Below are 22,987 nucleotides of genomic sequence, written 5' to 3' on the forward strand. Positions count from 1 at the left end.
AAAAATGTTGAAAATCATTAATTTAAATATGTAAGAAATTATTTTTGATTAAGGGAAAAACAGGTTTTGAAGGGACTCGAAACCCTGTACAAAGCAAGTTAATTTGGGGGAACCTGAAACCCACATCTAAAGATATTCAAGAGTACACTAAACGAAGATGAACTAAGACGAGACGGAACAAAGCCAAGAAAGGGGATCGAAATAGACTGACCCCTCCAAAATGAAAAGTTGTCAGACAAATAAAAACATGCTTGGAAAATCTGCAGGCAGTCTGAGATCCAAAAGGAGATACAACGAGCAGTGAAAAAGAAAAGGCAAAATAAAGTTCCAATTGCCCTAAGGGGTTTTAACAATAGGCACCCCCAACGTGGAGCAAACAACCATCATTAGGATTTCCCTTTGGATCCCTTCTTTTGGGATCTAAAGGTCATGTCAAAAGAAGGCGAAGACCTTTTAGAATGTTTGTTTTTAACCGAAATCCAGCCTTCTTCAACCTTAGCAGCCTTAGCTTGCCAATCCAACGAATCCAATGCAGGAAACTCAGCGCCCAATGAGAGGCCAGCAAACATCGAAGAGCCAGCAGGACCAGCAGATTCAAGGCCATGCACATCCTTGGAAGAAGAAACAGACAATGGGACAGCTCCAACAGATGCATCAGAAGTAGAAACAAATATAGGGGCAGCTCCAGTAGATGTACCATCCAGAATCCTGTCACACCCAGCAATAGGGGCAGATCCAGCAACATGTAATATATCAGGGCCACCAGATGGCTCAAAAGGAATCGAAGCAGGAACACCATTTGAAACGTCAGCATAAGGGATATCACCTTCAACAACATCCATTGAAGGAGTCTCAGATCCCATCCCAGGGACCAAGGGGACAGATCCTATATAATCTACCACAGGCACTTTAGAGCCATTGATGGGAAGATCCTGCCCAACCATCTGATAAGAGCTCTTGAATACCGTATAATGTTGAAAAGAGACACCTTTCCACCATGAAGAGTGCTTATTCACTTTAACTTTCTCTAAATCACATTTAGTCACGACATGCCCAGTCTTGAAGCATCTTCTACATCTGAAGGGAATCCCTTCATAATCCAAAGGTTGAATCTGGAAACCCTTGGGGGTCAAAAGTTTGATCTCTGTTGGCAGCCCCTTAGAAGCATCAATATCTACCAAAATAAGAGCATAGGTGGAATGAAAGATATCAGAGGACTCTGCATCCACCCTTAAGAAAATCTCCCAACGCCTCATCCACTTCCTCAAGGAGCTGGTCCACCCAAGATGAAGTGGGAGGTTGGGGAGTCTAACCCAAATCGGCATTTTATAGATGGATTCTGATGAGGGATTAAAATCCTCATGCCAGGGTTTAATCATCAAAAGGAAACGATTCTCCCAAGTAAAAAAATGGTCACATAGAATAATCTTTCTATCTGCCACTATATCAAACTTGGCAATAAAAAAACCCTTGGCCAAAGAGAAAATCTGAACTGAATCTGAAATGAGGGGTTCCCAATGCTTAGAGATCCAGTCATGGAGTCCCAAAAGACTGGGCCAAAAACCCCTAAACCGGCATATAACCGCAGTCGAAGAAAGATCAGAGGCAACCTGATCAATCTCTTTAACCGTCTCTTCTTCCAGATTAATAGAAATAGACTGACAAACAGGAAAAGGCTTAGTCTCAGCATGAGCAAATCCCTTACCCCCTCCAAAAGCCAGATGATCCGCATAAGATCCCCTAGAGACCCCAAAATTTGAGCAATCCACACCCAAAACACAAGCGATCAAATCAACGCAGCAAGGAGCACTAGCAGGCGTCAATGGAGGCACATTGGGCACTTCATCGCCAGCATGGACCGTTCCATTAGAGCTACCAGAAACAACAATACCCACACCGAAGCGGAGGCACCCAGAGCAGGCGCCTGCAAAGAGGCTGAGGGTTTTGAGTGGGAAGACATGGTTCAAAAACTAACCATCAATTTGGCATTTTTAATATGTAAGAAATGTGTGACATGCTAAATATGCAAGAAATTGTTGACATGCTACCAAAGTGATTGTGGGTTCATTTGAGCACCTAAATTTTTTCACAAGCACAAGAAAATCCAAACTAATGCTTGATCTAACGTTTATTGTGGTTAGAGTTTGATTTCAATTTAGTATGTTTTCATTTTTTGTATTGGTCTAACTTGCTTACAACTAGAGTAGAATCTATTTATGTGGTCCTAAAATGATATTAAAATGGGTATACTTAACCTTGCTTTCGGAATTGTATTAAATTGGCTAAAGTCATGTGATCTGACAAATACTGTGGATCTTAGTGACCAATGTTGGTCTTAGTTGTAATCTTCATATGAGTATTGTTTTAAATTGGCTAAAGTCATTAATGCATAAATGTGATTTGACAGATGTTATGGGTTCTTGTGACCACTGTTAGTCTTAGCTGTATTCTTCATATGCATGTGTGTGAAGAATTGTTCAATCATCTTACAATAGCATAGCATATTGCTAGCTTCATATCCTCTTCTATCTTGTTATGTCTTGAAACATAATTGGAGAAGAGAGAGGTAATTCTCTCTACCTCTCTTCTTCCTTGATGTGTAGATGCTTTTTGGAGAAAAGAATCATCTTCTATCTTGTTATGTCTTGAAACCGTTAGAGAAGATTGACTTGTTAATATGATATTTGTATTCTCTCTACCCCTCTCTCTTCCTTGATGTGTAGATACTTTGTTAAAGGAAAGAATCAAAGTCTTGTATATCGAGTCTAGTAAGGAAATTATAATTCTTTCTTATACATGAAATAGAATAGTCTTGTGAAACAATTCATTCTCTAGAATGTTTTATGAAGGTATTCTCTCTTTATCTCTCTAGTTTTATTACCGATGTTTAAGTGTTGATGTTAGATCAATAGTAGAATGTATATGTGAATTCTTTTAACTCTTCCTTGAATGTTGCGAAAAGAAAGATGATCTTAAGCATATGAATTTGGTTAATTTAAATGCATGTATAGTTGTCTCTCTTCTTTCATAATGTCACAAGTGGGTATGGTTTAAATGAGAGCAGTGTGTTTGACCTGCATTTATAAAATGAGCATGCATTAGTGAATGAGTCTAATGAAGAAATGATACTCCGTGCCTCTTATTCTAATCTTAAGAATGGGAAAGCAACATATCTTCATCCTTATTGAATCTCCATCTCTTCATCTTGTTTAAGGAATAGGGAATGAATCATAATGTGCCTCCTTCCTTGTGTTTAAATGAGAGCAGTGTGTTTGACCTGCATTTATAAAATGAGCATGCATTAGTGAATGAGTCTAATGAAGAAATGATACTCCGTGCCTCTTATTCTAATCTTAAGAATGGGAAAGCAACATATCTTCATCCTTATTGAATCTCCATCTCTTCATCTTGTTTAAGGAATAGGGAATGAATCATAATGTGCCTCCTTCATTGTGTTTAGACTTCCACTAATTTGCGTGGTGGCATCCCATTGTGGAATGTGTCTCCATGGTGGAGTGTCTCAACAGCAGTAGCTCAGTCCTAACTAGCATCTTTCTGACTTGTTCAAGAGAGCATCTTGTTGTGCATTCTTTAAATGTAGGTAAGGTCCCCCTTCACAACTTTGAGAAAAACACGAACCACGCTCATGGATCGGTTTAGATCTTTACTCTCATCCAAAGATTCTGTGACTTAACGAAACTTGGTTAACGATACAATTTGTGTATCTCTTTATATTCCATGCATAGTTCTTTGAGATATATTTACAAAGAAAACTTGCAATCCATTGTCATATAAGAAATATTCTCCGACTTCGAAAAAGCAGTCTAAACTCCTCTCAACCAAAATTCTGCAAGATGTTTTTCAGATTCTCAACTCAGAAAAATTCAGTCAAACCATGACAAAACTTAGCAATTAACATAAATATATAATATATGAAAAAAATCATCTTAATGATTGTTTCTTCAAATTTAAGTTAATTTTCCATTTCAAACGAGATATCCTTTCAGAATCTCCAAAACACTAGTTCAAACCCATGCTCAGCCAAACCATGACAAAACTTGGCAACTAACATAAATATTTAAATATGTGGAAAAATGATTTTAATGATTGTTTTTTTTAAATTTAAGTTAGTTTTACATTTCAGCCGAGATATCCTTGCAGAATCTTCAAAACACTAATTCAAACCCATGATCCTTTTGTTTACTTTTTGCAACTATTAGAGTAGTAACCCTGTTAATCATTCACATCATCATTAGAAATATAGGGTATTTACAGCTCAAATCCCGTCTATCATTCTCGATTGCTTGGTGACACCATTTCTGAAATACTGTTCCTCTATTTTCACAAATCATAATAAATAAAATATCCTGCACATCTAAAGAGCTTTAGTTAAATATAAACTTCCAACAGTAAACCTGAATAGAGTTGTATATAAAGATTGCATATAATAGGGTTTTGCAATTCAAGAGTTACTAAGCAGTACTTATCAAGGTACTTGCTCTGAAAACATATACAGCATCCTCTACCGTGTACAGTGTGTTTACTACCTTATGAGAGAATAGAAAACAATTAGAATAAAGCAACTGAATAACTCACATCAAAGCAAATTGCACACAGGGATAATTAAAAAATTTGGAACAGCTGAAAACTCTCGCTGCACACCATTATTCATTAGATAATACATATAAAGAGTTACAATATCTTTAACTGCATCCTACAAATCTGTTAACTAAAATGACAGCTAACAGAAGCCTGTTGACAGCAAACTGGAGAAGACTAGACACACATCTGCTGCTCTTTATTGACATGTACACAACACAATTGTAATTCATACAATTCAATTATGAATTACATTCTCTAAAATATCCCCTTTAATGAATAGCTGAATTTTGATGGAAACCTAACATATCTATACATAGTAGAAACTGGATAACAACATTAAAACAAAATAATACATTATGTGTAAGTTGTTATTTGAAAGCATTTCTTGGACCAGTAAGACTTTACTCTGTTTTGATGTATGGTCATCTTGATCTAGTTATCATCCAAGTTTCTAACATCATTGGACACCAATTGCACATGTATGTCTCATACCTACTTGAATGAGATATATTTCTCCGATCCACAAACACCTTATACTATTGAAGAGTCTTCAAAATGTTGGCTTCTTCAAAATAGAACAAGTTCGTCTTCAATGATGTCATCATCACTGTCAATATCTGATAATTCTTCAACTACTGACATTATTTCAGCTCTTACAACTGCAGTTGGTTACTTGGAAGCAGATTGGAAAAATGGATGTTAGTAGTGGAGTCTTCCTGGCAAAAACCACTACTACTTTCAATGGCCCCTTTTTTATATGGCTGCAAACCCTTTCTCTTTGTTGAGCATTCTCACCATTTACCATTGCTCAAACCTATGCATCGTGGACTGTGTTGGCAAAGTGTCCTTGGCCTCTCCATTGCCAACAACTCCTCTTTTAGATTGTGGACAGAGTGTATGCCCAGATGTCATATTGCAATGACAAGCAGCGATGTACCCATGCGCATATCTCTCAGGGTCGCAGTGTAACATAAAAGATATTAAATAATTAAATTAAAATTGCATAATATTATATTAATTAATTTAATATAACATATAATTGTACATATAATAACTATCACATTACAATATATTATTGTCATATAAATATTAATAGTTTATTAATATATAATTAAACTTGTATATTTAATTAGTTTATATTAAATTTCAGATTAGAATTAGAGTTGGGTTAGGATTATGATTACTTTTGATTAGGATTAGATATAGAATTAGGATTAGGGTTGGATTATCTTTAGAATTATGGTTGAGGTTTTAAGATTAGTGCTAGGGTTAGGATTAGGGGTAGGATTAGGGTTAGGTCTGTGATTAAGAAATAAGAAGTCATGAAATCCAGCTTCATTGTTTTTCCATTTACCAAAAAAGTTCATGTGAAGAAATAAAACAGGACGAATGTTGCTGGTTATTGCTAAACATCTTTAGTAGGTCAAAATTCAGGAAAACACTTCTTTAATATTCCTTACACTAAAGATAACCCATGGATGTAAAGGAAAACATTACCAGAAGTTGGTTGTAAATGTTTCCAATATGCTTTGACATACTATTTTTGTCATTTCCAGAAGGAATGACATGTTAGCCCACTGACCTCAAACTTAGCTCTTTTGGTGTGGGCGAGGGGGAGTGGGTAAGCGGGTAAGCCACCCCCCTCCCCCAATAAACTCTTGGATAATGATAAACAGCTACACTAAAGATAACCCATGGGTGTAAGGAAAACATTACCAGAAGTTGGTTGTAAATGTTTCCAATATGCTTTGACATACTATTTTTGTCATTTCCAGTAAGGAATGACATGTTAGCCCACTGACCTCAAACTTAGCTCTTTTGATGTGGGCGAGGGGGAGTGGGTAAGCGGGTAAGCCACCCCCCTCCCCCAATTAACTCTTGGATAATGATAAACCGCTACCAGGAGGAGTCAAACCCACAATCTAGGCTGCCTAAAACAACAGCCAAGACCGAGTGAGTTGTATGCCATTAGCCAGAGTTTACTATCAAAGCAAATGCAAGAAATTTTTGAAGAGATACAAACTGACAAAAAAGTTAAAAACTATAACTGAACAAAGATCATTCATAATGCTTCAGAGAGAAACATGGGCGAGAAATCAATGCTTTAGCTTTAGCTGTTTCTTCCATGCATTTTGCTTTGAATCAAAGATAAACTTGTGCCTGATTTTCGAAGATAAATCACCTGCTTCCTTTGATAAGTGGGGCATGGAGGACTCAACTTTAACACTAAGAAACTATAATAAAGAGAAATTAACTACTAAAACAAGCTACTGTTAGTCTGGGCTTGATGCATCAACTGAGCTTGTTGACCAATGGGTGATTAAAGAAATGCAGTTAATATTGTCACTGCAATTATCCAAGAAAGATATTAACTTATCAACTACTAGAGGATTCTGGGAATCTGTGGATATTTGCTGCTGTTGGTTGCCAGGATGCTGGTTATGTATTGCTGGTTCAAAATTATTAGCATCTTGATGCAGATTTGAACAACAGTATACAAGGATGAAAGTTCTCTTCTAGAATGGACCTGTAGCCTCTCTAAAACTTTCTTACGCTTGGAAGTCCTTAAAGTGAGATAAGGAGTTTCAAGTTGCTGGTCTTAGCTTTGTTATATTTTATGATCAGATTTGCAATACATATCCTGGGAAAACCCTCCTTGAGGGAGAAAAACCCAGCCAAGAATATATCTCTTATATTCAATTGATTGATCAAAATGAAATGATCATCACCTTCTATATATACAGAGTAAGGTGCCTTTTCTCAAGCAAGGCGACTCTTCACAAGAATCGGCCTCATTCAAGAACCAAGGTGACTTTTCATCTTGGGTCAGCCCTTACAAAAATAAAATAATAATTTGCAATAGGCTGACTTGCTTCTAGGAATACCTCATTCAGCTATAAAACACTAACACTTCCTCTTAGCTAGGGAGGTATTTTCAAATATCCTCGTCATGGAGTCTCTCAACATGATGCCCACAATGGCTACACCCATTTGTGGAAAAGACACATCTCGGTCTCAGAGATGTACAAAGTTTCATCACGGAGTCTCTCAACGTGATGCCCACAATGGCTACTCCCATTGGTGGAAAGAAACACATCATCATGGAGTCACTCAACATGACGTCCACCATGGCTACTCCCATGTGTGGAAAGGAATATGTGCCCATCACGGAGTCACTCAACGTGATGTTGGCATGGAGCCACTCAACACGACGTTCACCATGGCTACTCCCATGTGTGGAAAAACACAAGTACAAAGGATTCATCACAAGTCTCTCAATGTGATGTTATCATGGAATTTCTCAACATGACATCCACCATGGCTACTCCCAGAGAGTGGATAGAACCACATCTCCATCTCAAAGCTGGACAAGGGCTTTCACCTCAAATTTCTTCGTCTCGGAGAAAAAATGCATTAACAAGGGCTTTAACCTCAAATTTCTTCGTCTCAAAGAACAAATGCATTAACAAATGATAATGTGACTCCCTCTAAAGCTCCACGTATTTGCATCAGCCTCCTGACCTCCTCACCCAAGGTTGCCTTTGTTGGTTTGTCAAACTCCCTCTGAATGTTATTTCCTACTCTTTGAAGAAAATGATTGCAATTTGTATAGGTTCTTCCTCTTCGAGAGATGTCTCAACTCAATCCCATGGCTGTACGTTGTAACTCCATACATTTCTTCAGCCTACGTGACTTCCTCACAAGATGCAACAAGCTCTTCCTCCCTTGAATTCCTTATGCAATCTCTTATCATCCTTTTGTTCCTTGATCCGTGGAAGCATTTTAAAGAGAGATTAATAATAATTCAAGGAATCAAGCTACCCAAAGAGAAATAAACAGACCAATGCTGGAAGCATACACGATTCACTATTACCAATGTTATTGCATGAATTATTATAATTGACTATATAAAATTCATGATCAATATTCAAAGGTACAATCATAAAATACTTATTTCTTGATCGCACCCTCTTGAAGATTCTTTCACTGGCTTGTTGTTGTTTACCTTAATTTGTTTCTTACCTTAATTTGGTCATAACCAGCTTCCTTAAGAATGGCCACTACCTTTCTTAATATAAACATTGCACATTACAATGACTTATATAATTGATTGCTTTTGTCTTATTTACTTTAATCACTACTCTTTCTTCTTAATAAATTCCTTTTTAGAAGTATTAGTTACTTCCACATCCTTTTATCGCAGCGAAACATAAACCTTTCTCCTTAATGAGAATTGCTTGCTCTTTAATGTCTTAATAAGGGAATTGTCGAGCATACTATAAGTCGCATCAGTTGGACAAAACTGCAATTTTATTCATTTCCGTCATTATTGAGCGATGGCCACGACTCTTTGTCCTCTTTCAATAGTGGCTCTATATAATCCTACACAATGATCATGAACAATTGCCAAATGACTAGTGTGACCTCCACGTGAATAATAGTGATTGTGCTTCCGGCATGGGAGCTTGTCGGACTTATCCAATGTATTACGATAATTCCCCAAGGGTCAATGCTCACGTCAAAGATCCAAGTAGAGAATATATATATATATATATATATATATATATAATATATATATATATATATATATATATATATATATATATATATATTGTGATTCCCTCGCGATGGATGTTTTGCTCCCTAATTCATGGCCACTTTTGTTCGCCATGTGTTGTTTCTGCCTCCCCCACATGATCCACGTCCATACAATGTCGCGCTGCTAGGGCAAAAGACTCAACCTCCTCCCTTGGATGCCTTGCACTTTGCCACAAGTTGGAGGCGTGGCTACTAGTCCAGAGAAAATTCCCAGCACCAAGTCAAATACACAGGAACAAACCTCTGCACAGAACAGTATACAAAGATACACTGCAAGAATAGGGAGAGAACAATGCAATAGGCCAAGAGCGATGGGCCGACCAATTGTTGCGCCAAGTCAATTTGTTTTGGCACGTTGATCGCCCTAACTCAACGCCCACCCTTATTTGGTCACCATGTTGCTTCCAACTGCTTGCGTGCCAACCTCTCCTTCTACTGCTCTGGTAATGATCACCGCACAAAGTCGAAATGAGAGAGCCGAAACCAATTGTCGAGACTGAGTGAAAGTAGATGATCTAGTAATAATGATAAAAACTTTGTTGTTATGGGAACACTTTCTGGGTTTTCAAATGCGATTGAAGCAGATGTATCCACGAAAGGCTGCCCAAATATTTCTGTAGCTAATTCGACCTGGCTTCTTCCCCCACATTTGCTGCCATTTCCAACTGAGATTTGGTTGCACGATTCTCTAACCGCCTCACCATTTCCCTCAAAGGAATATGATGATTGATATCCATAAAGATATGTTGAGGTCGACATTCAGTTGTGAAGTTGACTAACACAATTGAATGTGGATAAGTTTGCCACAACCAATTCAACATCTCCACATTTACTTATAATTGGGGGTTTCGCACCTTGAAATCAGCAAGCACCCATCTGTCCAAAAGATGAAATCGGAGTCACAACTATGCTCTTCGAATGAAAACTTACAAATTTGGCTTAGACAAATCTGATTGGATTTTCCCTGAACCTGGCTCTGATACCATGTTATTTTTTATGATCAGATTTGCAATACACAGAAACACATAAATACAACACAAACAAAATAGAACACACCACATATCCTAGGAAAACTTACCCTCCTCGAGAGAGAAAAAACCCAGCCAAGAATATATCTCTTATGTTAAATTGATTGATCAAAATGAAATGATAATCACTTTCTATATATACAAAGTAAGGGGTCTTTTCTCAAGCAACTGCCTCATTCACGAACCAATCTTGGGCCGGCCCTTATAAATATAACCTAATAATTTGCAATCTTACTTCTAGGAATACCTCCTGCAGCTATAAAACACTAACAAGCTTGTTAAACAAACCAACACTACAAAGACAAATACAGTGGAGTAGTACTGCAATTTGAAAATAATCATTGTTTCTCTAACGTTTCACTAATTCCAATGTGGTATTATATTAAGGACCAGTGGAGAAATCCCGAATTTTGAAAATGTCCGATTACTGATATCTGGTAATTTGCTGTTTCAGATGCACAATTCTTCTAACAGAAGGGGGCGTTCAAATAAAAAGGAATTGGATTGTCGGCAGAAATCTACATTCAAGTGTTACAATCCGACTAAAATGTAGTGTTTTTGGCATTAATACAGCACCAGGTGTGGCAGAAAATAACCGATTCTGTCAAAACCACCACAGAACACATTGGAGCACTCTCCGAGACATTGCATTATAAATTCATACATCCCTGTGTATAGGATAGATTGGCGAGGATCAATAAGATAGGAATGAGTGATCTGAATTAAAGTTAAAGATGTGATGGTAAAATTGCAATAGACAGGTATCCTAATGGTAGAGTGCAATAGACTTGATACCCAACAAGGATAGACTTGTGGAATTATAGAAACAGTAATAATGTCTATAATTATGTACCCACATCAAAGTATTATTAGGTGTAATGAGCAATTGATAGTTCATAATTAATCATGGTGTTCTCCTTTGCATGTGCTCTTGTAAGTTGAATGATTGAAGAAAAACGCTTAATATGTGTGTTTATCTCAGAATAACACTTATTTTATAAACGACCAGAGGATCCTGAGAGATGATGGATGTTTCCTGTTGTTGGTTGTCAGGAAGGTGGTAGTGTGTCCCTGGTCAACAATTATTGACATCTTAATGCAGATTTTGAACATAAGTATGTAAGGCAAATCATACCTAAAAGAACGACGATTCTTGTGTCCTTTGCGGAATGGACCTCTAGGCTTCCCTTAACTATCTTCCTGCTTATTCTTAACAACTTTCCTACTTGTAAGTCCTTAACGCTGTGTTAAGAGCTTCAAGCTGCTGGTGAGAGGTCATATTCTTATAATATAAGGGGGGTATTCATATTGTTGGCAAGAATCTTTGATCAACTGTTACAAGCTGACATGCATATGTGGAACTTTTGACATTACCACCAGGTATGGCAGAAGACAACCAGTTCAGGTCGGTTACAGCCAACAACATTGCGCAGCACTGTTGGACTTGGAGGTATTGCATTATCAATTTATGTATGCCAATGTCTCGTATTGAGATGCATGGCAAGCATAGATAAGATAGGCATAAAGAATATAGAGAGATATTGTAATGGTGGATTGCAATATTGCAAATAGATTTTTGTAATGATGGAACGCCATAGACCTAATAGCGAATAAGGATAGACTTGCTGATATAGACAGTACAGAAGCACTACTTGTTTAAAATACAATTATGCACCCCCTTGATAGTATTTTCTAGAAATAAACAATTAATAGTTAATGATAAACATAGCATTCTCCTTTACATGATTAATTATAGTATTCTCCTTTGTATTGTCTAATCTCTAAGGTTGATCTTGTAAGCTAGGGATTGAGGAAAACAATTTAATGTTCTGCAATTATCTCAGAAATATTTATTTTTATCAACTATCGGATTTTCAGAAATGGTGGGATGTTTACTGGCATTGGTTGTATCAGGAAGATCGTGATGTATAACTAGTTTAAAATAATTTGCATCTTAATGAAGATTCTGGGCCACATTATCCACCCCCTTCTTCATAGTATTTTCTAGGAATGAACAATTAATAGTTAAAAGATTAATTAAAGTGTTATCCTTTGTATGATTAGTTATAGTATTCGGTTGATCTTGTAAGCTAGGGATTGAGGAAAACAATTTAATGTTCTACAATTATCTCAGAAATATTTATTTTATCAACCATCGGATAATCAGAAATGGTGGGATGTTTACTGGCATTGGTTGTCAGGAAGACCGTGATGTATAACTAGTTTAAAATAATTTGCATTTTAATGAAGATTCTTGGCCACAATATGGAAGGCACACCCTTTCTGAGATGAGGGTTACCCTGTTGCCTTCTGAACTTTCTTCTGCTTCCACCTCCTTCATTGGGGTGAGGAGTTTCAAGTTGCTAGTGGGAGGTGATGATCTAATTGTTTCTAATATCGGAATTCGCCCAACATTGCAACTGAGGCCAAAAAAGTGTTTCACTGAATCCACTGTGTGTTACCGAAATGGAGACCAGAGGAACAATCAAAAAATGAGAATGGATGTCTAATTACTAATATCTGTCAATTTTAGTTGCATTTTAATGAAGATTCTAGGCCACAATATGGAATGCACACCCTTTCTGAGATGAGGGTTACCCTGTTGCGTTCTCAACTTTCTTCTGCTTCCAGCTCCTTCATTGGGATGAGCAGTTTCAAGTTGCTGGTGGGAGGTGATGATCTAATTGTTTCTAATGTCGGAATTCGACTACCATTGCATCTGAGGCCAAAAAACTATTTCCCTGAAGCCACACTGCTACTAAAAGGAAGACCAGAGGAACAATCAAAAATTGAGAATGGATGTCTAATTACTAATATCTGTCAATTTTAGTTGCACAAGCATATTCCTTCTAACAAAGGTTCGACTAGAATAGGGGTAATCATGCTCATTCAAACTGTTGGTGGGACACTTTCATTTAAGTGTCACAACTTGACACGCACGTATGCTGCTTTTGACATAATCAAAGCACTAGACATTGCAGACGATAACAAGTTTTGACAGGCTTTCAGCCAAGATCACATGGGTGCTCTGTTCGAAACATTTTTGTTTATTTAAAAGAATAATTATTTATATGTTGTAAAAATGCAAGTATATTGATGACATGTGTAATGCTTCTTAGAAGCATTAACTTTGAATGTTCACATTACTCTATAATCAAGCACATAAGTTGATCTGTAACCATCACTCACAACCCACCGAGCTTATAGATTTCTATCCTACAATTAGAGAATGTAGAAGCTCGCAGAAAATAAGATATCTAGCAGATCTGAAAAAAGAACCCTAGAGAAGTTTGGCTATCTATACCATCTGTAGGGGCATTTTCATTTTTAAAAATTGAATGCCTGGTTACAAGAAGCTGGATCCATAATTTGTTGCATTTGTTTTAACTGAGAGAAAAAAATTTAAAATAAATCAGCATTTTAAATAAATTAATTAATAAAAAATTAAATGAATTAACATTTTCAAACAGTCGATGTTCATTATTACCTTGGATGGGGATGTTCATGGTAAAGAATGGGTCCGTCCGTTTTAAATTTGGCAACAGAAGGAACCGAAAGGGCATCAAAAAGTGGCTTTAAAAAGAGAAAAAAAGTGCTCCCACAAAGAAAAAGATTGAAGTCAAGATAAAATGTAAGATTGCGTCTTGAGAATTAACAACAATACCTCAGTTAGTACCCAATGGTGTCATTGAAATGCAAAGGCAACGCCAAGTAGGTTCTCCTTGTTTTCACAAGAACTCGGCACCATTTGCAACTCCACTAATTGGATATATCATCATTGGTAACCAATCAAGACACGGAAAAAAAAGAAGTAGCTAACTTAGATAAACGGAAATACAAATAAGCCTCAGAGAGAACCCATGATTGTCATTGAAATGCAGGGGCAACTCCAAGTAGGTTCTCCTTGATGATCAAGGACTTGGAACCACCTGCAACTAACTTCATTGGGTTCATTTCATCACCAGCTGCACAAGAAAACCATTCTAACATCCTGGCTCATATCAAGAAATTCAACCATTTAATCCTTTTACTTCATCTGCAAAAAGCATCAGAAGCGCGGATAAGTTCTAATCATTGCCAGCAGAGAATCGTCTGCTAAGAGAAACATTACTACTAATGTATAACTACCATGTTGTAGACAAAATCAATGGTTAAATTAAAAATATCGAAAACGTTGGCTCAGATAAATCACAGCTATTCTCGATCAGTGAAAATCAGAAGCAGAACTGGCTTTACAGCTGATAAACTCCTCATTGCCGTTACAGTTTAAATAAGAGCATCATAATATCTATAATGAAACCAAAAAAATGAATAAAGAAACAACCTTCACAAAAATTGTATATCTGTTCCGAATCGTCATGGATCCTTAAGGGCTTTCAGCTTAAAAGGGAAACATCGACTTGCCGATGGCAATGCTCTTTCGAGGCGCGTCAATCACCTTTCCTGCTCTTCCCTCTACAACTCAATTCTTCTTATAAAACGTAATTCGGCTTCAAAACCCTAGCTCGCTAACAAACCCTAATTCCTGTCATCGAGAATTTTGTGTAGGTTAAAACCCTAATTTAGGTTTAGCCTTGATTTGAGGTGGGTTTCGGAACCCCCTTGATACTCTCTACGATTTATCTCGTATATCAATATTTTTCAATTTGATTTCAATGGTCGAAATGGCATAAACATGCTCTTTTCCCTTATATTTAGGGCCGTTGATCTTTATTCATAGTTTAAGAAGTTGATCTCTATTTATAATTTTTTATTTTTAAGTTTTCAAATTTTTCAAATTAATTTAGCTCAATTAGCCTTTATAAATCTATTTTTATATGTAAATTATGTCATATTCAACATTAAGGTGGTATATTTAAAGGCTAATCTTAATTCATTTTGATAATCATATGACATTTACAATTCATCTCACATATTCATTTGCAAAAAGATTATTACACTAGCATATATAATTAATAATAATAACATATATAATATAGGCTTAGAGAAAGATATCTCTTGGCATATTTTACACATACATACACACGCATATAATAATATACTAGTAGCATTTGTAGTGCAACATGTAAGACATTAAATGAATTAGGATTTGGGTTGTGTTTAAGATTTGGATTGGAGATAGAGTTAGGGTTAGGGTTGGGATTAGAGCTAAGATTAGGGTTAGAGATAGAATTAGGTTAGAGGTAGGGTTAGGGTTAAGGTTAGAGATAAAATTAGGGTTAGGGTTAGAGATGGAATTAGGGATAAGGTTGGGGTTAGGGTTAAGGTTAGGAGTACAAATGAAATTAGGGTTATTAGTTGGGTTATAGCTAATATTTTGATTAGGGTTAGAGATAAAATATGGGTTGGGGTTAGGGTTAGTGTTAGGGTTAGAGATGGAATTGTGTTATGGTTGGGGGTAGAGATAGAATTATGGCTATCAATTGGGTAATTGTAAAGGTTTTGATTATGGTTAGAGATAAAATAATGCAAATACTGAAATAAATACTGGAAAGATATACCTCATATCTACAATTGTTGATGATGATGCTTTGCTTCTTTGAATGTAATCACATATGTTGTATGAAATGGCATGAACACGACGAAACCCTAGTCACACACACATGCTTGCATATGAATGATGTAATTTTGCTCCACAATTGTTGAATGATGAATATGCAGCCTTGAAGATCTCTAAAATTGCTTAATAATGAATGCTTCATAGATGCAAAGATGGTAGGAATTGATTACTAGGAGTCTTAGATAGTATAGATGAAATTAGGTAGTTCAAATGTCTTTATATATGGGTGTCAAAGGTAAATTATCAATTAGGCCGACCTCCAATGGTCATGCGGAGCCACGAGGATCAATTCCCGTTGGGAAAATACCACTTTTATCCCAATTCAAATTTGGGCCCCCATTGAGAGGGACCATGACATTGGTCCTTCTACAAAAGGGACCAAGGTAGATCTCAAGGGAGAGGGCTACCTCACTAGGGGACCCACTAATGGGTGATCATGGCATCAGAACTGGAGAATAGGTGTAAATTGGTTTGATGACAATTTATGATGCTACATTTAGCCCCCACTTTAACGAGAGTATGAGCCCATGAAAATACTCGCAGTAAAGTAGATGAAAGAAAGGAAAGAGAGGAAAGAGATGAGCAATTAGGAGCATAATCACACGGAGTATAATAAATCACTAATTTTGAGGAACCAAGCCCTCAATCTTAGGATCTTAATTCGCTAAATCGCATGCAAGGGCACACAAAACAAGACAAAAACAAAAGGCAAACAAAGACAAAAAGGCAAAATTCACACAACACTCAAAAGCTAAAAACCCAAAACCAAGACCTCAAGTCAACTAGTCGAAGAGAACTTGATATCAAAATATCTCAACCACTAATATCACTCTTAAAAATTATATCTCAATAAGACAAGTGATCACATAAAAAGAGCAAGAGCGCACATCATCTATGAACTACAAATAGCAAAATTATAAGCTCGTGAGAAGAAAGGGAGAAAGCATGGATACACATTCTAAATGTTTTTTTATAGGTGATCCATGAGAAGAATAATGAGAGAAGACATGGATACACATTCTAGATGTGTTTTCTAGGTGATCCATGTTGGGAGAAGAGTAGGATTAGTCTAGTTGTATTTTGCTAGTTCCACTCATCTTCATGTGTGTGCAAGTGATGTTGTTGTTATATGGAGCCTAATCAGACTTAGAGGTTAAATTTTCCCTACTTCTATCGACACGGTTTCCCCCCATATTTTTTGACTGGAGTTTGGGGGCAACGCCCCCAAGGTAGGGTCAAGGGGCAGTGCCCCTTATGCACTCCCTGTCGTGATACAGGGCAAGGTAGAGGGGCAGCACCTCGCGAGGCCAAAAAGACTTTTATTGTTTTATAAAGGTGTCAAGTGTTATTTTTTTATTGGTTGACATGTTGTAACCCTAATTTTGTAACAGACATAAGTCTTGATAAAAGGCTAAGGGTTAACGGTTTTCTGTAGAGAATTTTATAGCATTTCACAGCGGTATTGAGTTGCAAGGGATTGTTGGTTGTAATCAGTTTTTGATTTACTGGACAATAATATTGGACTCTCTATTAAGTGGATGTAGCCCGAGATTGGGCGAACCACTTTAAATATTGTCTCTTCGCTATTATTATTTTTGTGTTTTTTCATTCTTGTGTTAATATTTATCTGCATATAATTAATACTTTCTGCATGCAATTCCTAACAGATATCTGGTTTCAGGTGTTAAGTATCTTGTATAAGAGCTTGTTTTCTCTGGTTTTGAGCATGCAACAACCTATGTAAGACATGAAATGAAAATGCAAATTTGTTTTGGGTATCGGGAACATCTCATGTAATAGTTTGTTTGCTCTAGTTTTGAGTATGTGTAGCCCCATGTAAGACAAATATATATCTATTTTCGAGGACATCTCGTGTAAGATTTTGTTTTCTCTAGTTTCTTAAATGTGTACCCCATATAAGACATATATCAATATGATTTCAGGCATGAAGCATCGCATGTAAGAGTTTGTTTGCTCTGGTTTCAAGAATGAACACCACATTTTAGACATGCAAAACTATAGTACAATATAGTACAAAGAGGGCAATATGTGTGTCCCCCCTTAAGATGTCAACATAAGCTTATGTTGATGTCTCGAGGAAGATAGAAACAAGGATACCCACCTTCAACGCCAAGGAGCTATCATTTAGGCAGCAATGTTCATAAATCCAAGCTAAAGAGACAATACTCTTACGAGCAGAGATAAGATAGTTGAAAAAGAGATATCTTGCAACAAGTGTAAAGGGATCCTTGGAGGAGAAGAGATATTTTCTCAAAATACATCTACCTCCAAGAGGAGTTCTTGAACAAACACGACATCTTCTACCAAAAGAAGAGAAGGGGAAAAAGAATGCCTACCTTCCTTCTATTGTTAGGTAAATGGATTCTTGATGAAGGATGACACACTTTTGACCCAAAGTGAAGGGTTTGTTTGTAATGGATATACATTTTAAGTGTATGAGAGGTTGTACTCAAGGATACACACCTCTTGCATGAGAGAGAATCCTTGAGCAAACAACAATTTCACGCAAGGAATGGCATCAAATCATATGCAAAAACCACTCAACAAAGGAAAAGTGGTCCTTATAAAGGATAAGAGATAAATCATTGCACCCCAAGCATAGGTACGATGAGAAAAATTACACAACCTCTAAGGAGAGATTAAACATTAGAAAATGCACAATATACTCATGTGGAGGAATATTCAATGTAAGAAAAGACATCAAGATATGTAAAATGCAACTCCAAAGAATAGGTAATCTTCAGATAGAAAGAGAAAATTAGATGAAGGATCACAAACTCCCCTAAGGAGAGATTAATCATAAGAGACATATCATTTCATGCAAGAAAGGACATCAAAGTATAAAAAATACAACCCCTAAAGGGAATAGTGAACTTAGATAGAGAGAAGAAATAAGATAATATTCTTGCCCCCCAAGCACAAAGGCAAGAATGAATTTTGTTGTTGCCCCAAGATGATTGTGAGTGTAAATGAGAATGAGAGTAACTAAAATGAAAAAGACAGTGTGCATCACCTTCCTTATGCTTATAATTATAATTAATTCTAATAAAAGGAAAAACAACATTCTTACCATACTTCAATCTCCAAAAGACTCTAGTAATTGATTTCTCTTGTTCATCAATGGGATTAGGTCTTGTCTCTTGTGATGTAGGACAAGGGTTGTTAGTTTATAAGATGGGTTGTCATCTATGATTTTAATAGTTCCATTATCAACTAGTTCTTGCATACTTTTTTTAAAATCTAGACAATCGTTATCATGATGGTCATGAGTTTGATGATACGAGAAAAAAAGGAATGTTTAAGGAAGAAGCACCTTTAGATGGATGATAGGTTCTATGTCTTGCAAGGTACTCCTTAAAGTTTTGAATTCCAAGGAGATCATCTATGGGAGGTGTATCTAAAAGGAACAAAGGGAGAAGTAGATGGAGAAGGAATATCCCTTGTAGGGAGATTCTCCTTTCTATCACCATGCATATCTTCACGAAGGAAGATCCTTATCATATAAGGCCTCATCTTTACTTAATGTTATATGGGAAGATAGATCATGAATGAAGTGCATAACATCATCTCATCTACAAATGTTTTGATGGTTAAGATAGGCTCTAGGAGAATAATGGGGATCTAGATAGATTGAAACACCAATATTTTGGCTTTGCCCCTCTTGCACTAGGGTATGTGTATGAGAAGAAGATGGTGCCATGTTTCTCTTCAATGCTTTCTCTCCATTAGAGAGATCACTGATAGGAGTATTAGCTCTTTCTTCATTCACATGAGATACCCTAGGAGAGGTACAAGTATTAGGTTTTTCATCAACATCTCTAGGATTATGATCTACAAAAGATTTTGTTTGATCTACACATGTAATGAAAAGCAATGTAATCATATGTGAATGGCAAATAAATCAAATCTATTAAGTGTCATTATGAATGCCTAAGATCATATCTGAAAATGAAAGTTACAAATTATGTAACCCAGAAACCAATTTAACCAAAATAAATTAGGGTTTTTATGAATTTTACATCTAAATTTACGTAATTTGATTAAAAATATAATCTATCAGTACAAATTTGAAACTTAAAATGCTCACAAACCAGATCTAAGAACACAAATAAGAAATAGTGGTGTAAGGAGTTGGGTTCACCAAAATGTAATGGTGAAAATCAGGGTTTCACCAATTAAGGTAATAAAACAACTAATTTTGCTTAATAGACCATCACACTGAAAGAGGGATGGACCTAATAGATCCAGGCTTAATCCCTCTAGGAAAAAGCTTTGAAATACTAATTAGGTTCACCTCTGTAAGGGTTTTGATTCCCTCTTTCTAAGTTGAATTGTGAAAATGTTGAAATTAGGGTAAATGGGTGAATATTGAAGAGATCAAGCATAAACAGTGAGCTATAGTTGTCGTATAGAGACACTGACCTGGATTTGGTCAAAATAATATGATTTAGATCTACTCCTCGAAATACAACCCGATTTGTTGGGATTGTGGAGGTGGTCACCTTGGACCTCAAAGTTTCCACCATCTAAAAGAGAACATGTTTGTCTCTACAAATACTGTCAATCCTCTTGAACACAGCTCTGTGCCTATTTCTACACACAATGAAAAGGGGAAAATGGTTGGGAATAGGAGTTTTCCTAAGTCAAACCCTGGTTTAGGAATTAACCTTGAATGAAATAATGTAAATATTGAAATAAATACGGGAAAGATATACCTCAGATTTGTAATTGTTAATGACGATGCTTTGCTTCTTTGAATGTAATCACAAATGTAGTAATAAATTGCATGAATATGACAAAATTCTAGTCACACACACATGCTTGCATAACAATGATGTAATTTTTCTCCACAATAGTTAAATGATGAATATGCAGCCTTCAAGGTCTCTAAAAATTCTTGATAATGAATGATTCGTGGATGCAAAGATGTTAGGAATTGATTGCTTGGGGTCTTAGATTGGATAGAGGAAATTAGGTTGATCAAATATCTTTATATAGGGGTGTCTAGGTAAATTACTGATTAGGCCGACCTCCAACGGTAATGTGGAGCCTCGGGGATCAATTCCCACTAAGAAAATACCACTCATGCCCCAATTCAAATTTGGCCCCCATTGAGAGGGGCCATGGTGCATAGCGCTAGGCACAGTGGTCCTTCTGCAAAAGGGGCCAAGGTAAATCTCAAGGGAGAGGGGTACCTCACCAAGGGACCCACCAATGGGTGTTCATAGCATCAAAACTAGAGAATAGGCACAAAATGGACCTAAACAGGTGATGAAGGATAAGACACACTAAAGTAGGAGCACAAACATGAGGTGTAAGTTGGCCCGATGACAATGTACGACACTATGAGGGGCATATGTCCTTGAACAAGAGTCATTATTGTCACTTATTTCAGTGCTTCATCTCCTAGACAAACTGATCCCCAAATTTGGTGGAGAAAGGCCTTTTTAGCTCTCATGATGGAAAACTAGCCCAAGGAATATAGCATTAAAATATCAAAATCTAGAGCTCATATCTAATTTAACCCACCCAGTAGAAGATCTTAATATTTAACTCCTTTGAATTCTTATTTCATGGAAATTAGACAAGGTTTGGGCACATATTTAATTTTTTGACATTTATGAGTGCATCTATAGAAGAATGCCAAAATAAAAAAATTCTCAATTCCAACAATACAATAGGTGTTGATAATTTGGAATGAGTCTCAAACTTTAATTCCATGGTCATTGGATAATTTTTTTGGTCATGGAAGGAATTCTTTTAAGTACTTACAAACTATTTGATGTTACGAATGAGCCTTTAAATTTTTTCTTTGTATTCAAATTTTGGTGATTGTATAGTGATCTCCAAATTGCAAACATGCCACACAAAGATTCAAACCTTGTTGACATCATATAAGCTCACAATACAATTCTTGTCATTTCAATTGAAATATCATCACTTACCAATTTTAATATATTAATTGAAGGCTTTTAAAAATATTTTTTTATTGCTTTAGCTTGGCATTGGGGGTTAAACTATCGTTGATTAATATACATTATACCCCATAATTCAATGAAGATATGAGAATTAAATTTTGAGTTTAGAATGATAAGGGGGGAATCCTCCTACTGCACCATCACAACATTGGAGGAATATTCCCCAAGCAATACTATGAGATGCCTTTTTATGCGACGGGTGTAAAGGGGGATATCATAAACATATTTTCAATAAAGGGGCAAGGGAGAGGAGCCAATACATGCTCACCCTAATTTCACGCATCTCAAAATCATATGTGGACATTTCAAAAATTTCTTAATTTTATACAACAGCTTACTTGTCAAGTCCCTTACTTATAAACAAAATTTCAAGTCCATATGGTCAAATATGATTCCACATCAACATGCATCTTTGCGAAGTTGTCCAAAATGGTCCCAAATTGTCATAAGACCCATAGGTGTGCACTAAGTCATGTTTACTTGTGCGTTGATGTGGCATCACATCATTGGTTATTTTTTGAATTTTAGAGGTACCTTTTGGGGGATAAGCATTGACATGACATTTTTAGGGCACCACTACTGGTCTCATTTTGTCCATGTACTATAACATATATTGGTACCCCTATTACCTATTGGTCCCTCTCCCCTAGCCAACATTGATTTTTATTTTTTCCACATGCATAATGATATTCGTGAATTTTTTAATGCCCATTGCACATCCTAGATTTGGGAAAATTGTGATGTAAAGAAAGAGTTGTAATGGAATCAAAGAAAGACATGTGAAGAGGAAGTTTTAATGTGTTTTTGCACTATAAATTGTATAATATTGTAATGGATAAAATCACCTCAAACAAGTGAAGGATTCCCATAAAGGACGCATCTTTAGTAAGAAAATGAAATTACTCTTATATTATTTTTACAAGAGAACACATGACAACTATAGAAAGGAGGGCTATATTTCTCCATTTTTTCCACATGCCCTTTATGAGCATCTCCGTATGCAATATCAATCATTCCAATGCTATTTCATTTGCAATTTGTGACAACTGCCACAATTGCTTACACCTATCCAAAGTTGTGTATTCTCACTTTTGAAAGCATGTTTTAAAGCTCAAAAATAGAAAACCAATTGAGAAATATCAAATTATATTTTAGCTATATTTTTTCATAGCCTAAATTTATTTATTTTCTCTAGAAAC

At 36.3% G+C, this 22,987-nt stretch overlaps 1 long non-coding RNA gene and 3 other non-coding genes across 5 annotated transcripts; all 4 read right to left on the reverse strand.

The window, feature by feature from the left end:
- Positions 1-4,623: 4,623 nt before the first annotated feature.
- On the reverse strand, positions 4,624-14,874 carry LOC131026937 (uncharacterized). 2 transcript variants are annotated; one of them, XR_009358451.1, is made up of 3 exons: positions 14,554-14,865; positions 13,717-14,265; positions 4,624-13,616 (listed from the first exon to the last, which is right to left on the reverse strand). It is a non-coding gene; the product is annotated as an uncharacterized LOC131026937 (long non-coding RNA). The 2 variants fall into 2 exon arrangements; XR_009358452.1 differs by having other exon boundaries at positions 13,717-14,874.
- Positions 13,892-14,012, reverse strand: LOC131026947 (small nucleolar RNA Z278). Its single transcript, XR_009102418.2, has one exon. It is a non-coding gene; the product is annotated as a small nucleolar RNA Z278 (small nucleolar RNA).
- Positions 14,074-14,195, reverse strand: LOC131026946 (small nucleolar RNA Z278). Its single transcript, XR_009102417.1, has one exon. It is a non-coding gene; the product is annotated as a small nucleolar RNA Z278 (small nucleolar RNA).
- On the reverse strand, positions 14,222-14,309 carry LOC131026949 (small nucleolar RNA U36a). The gene has a single exon (XR_009102419.1). It is a non-coding gene; the product is annotated as a small nucleolar RNA U36a (small nucleolar RNA).
- Positions 14,875-22,987: the final 8,113 nt, after the last annotated feature.

This window comes from Cryptomeria japonica, chromosome 7, assembly GCF_030272615.1.
Source record: "Cryptomeria japonica chromosome 7, Sugi_1.0, whole genome shotgun sequence".
In the NCBI taxonomy this organism is placed as follows: Eukaryota; Viridiplantae; Streptophyta; class Pinopsida; order Cupressales; family Cupressaceae; genus Cryptomeria; species Cryptomeria japonica.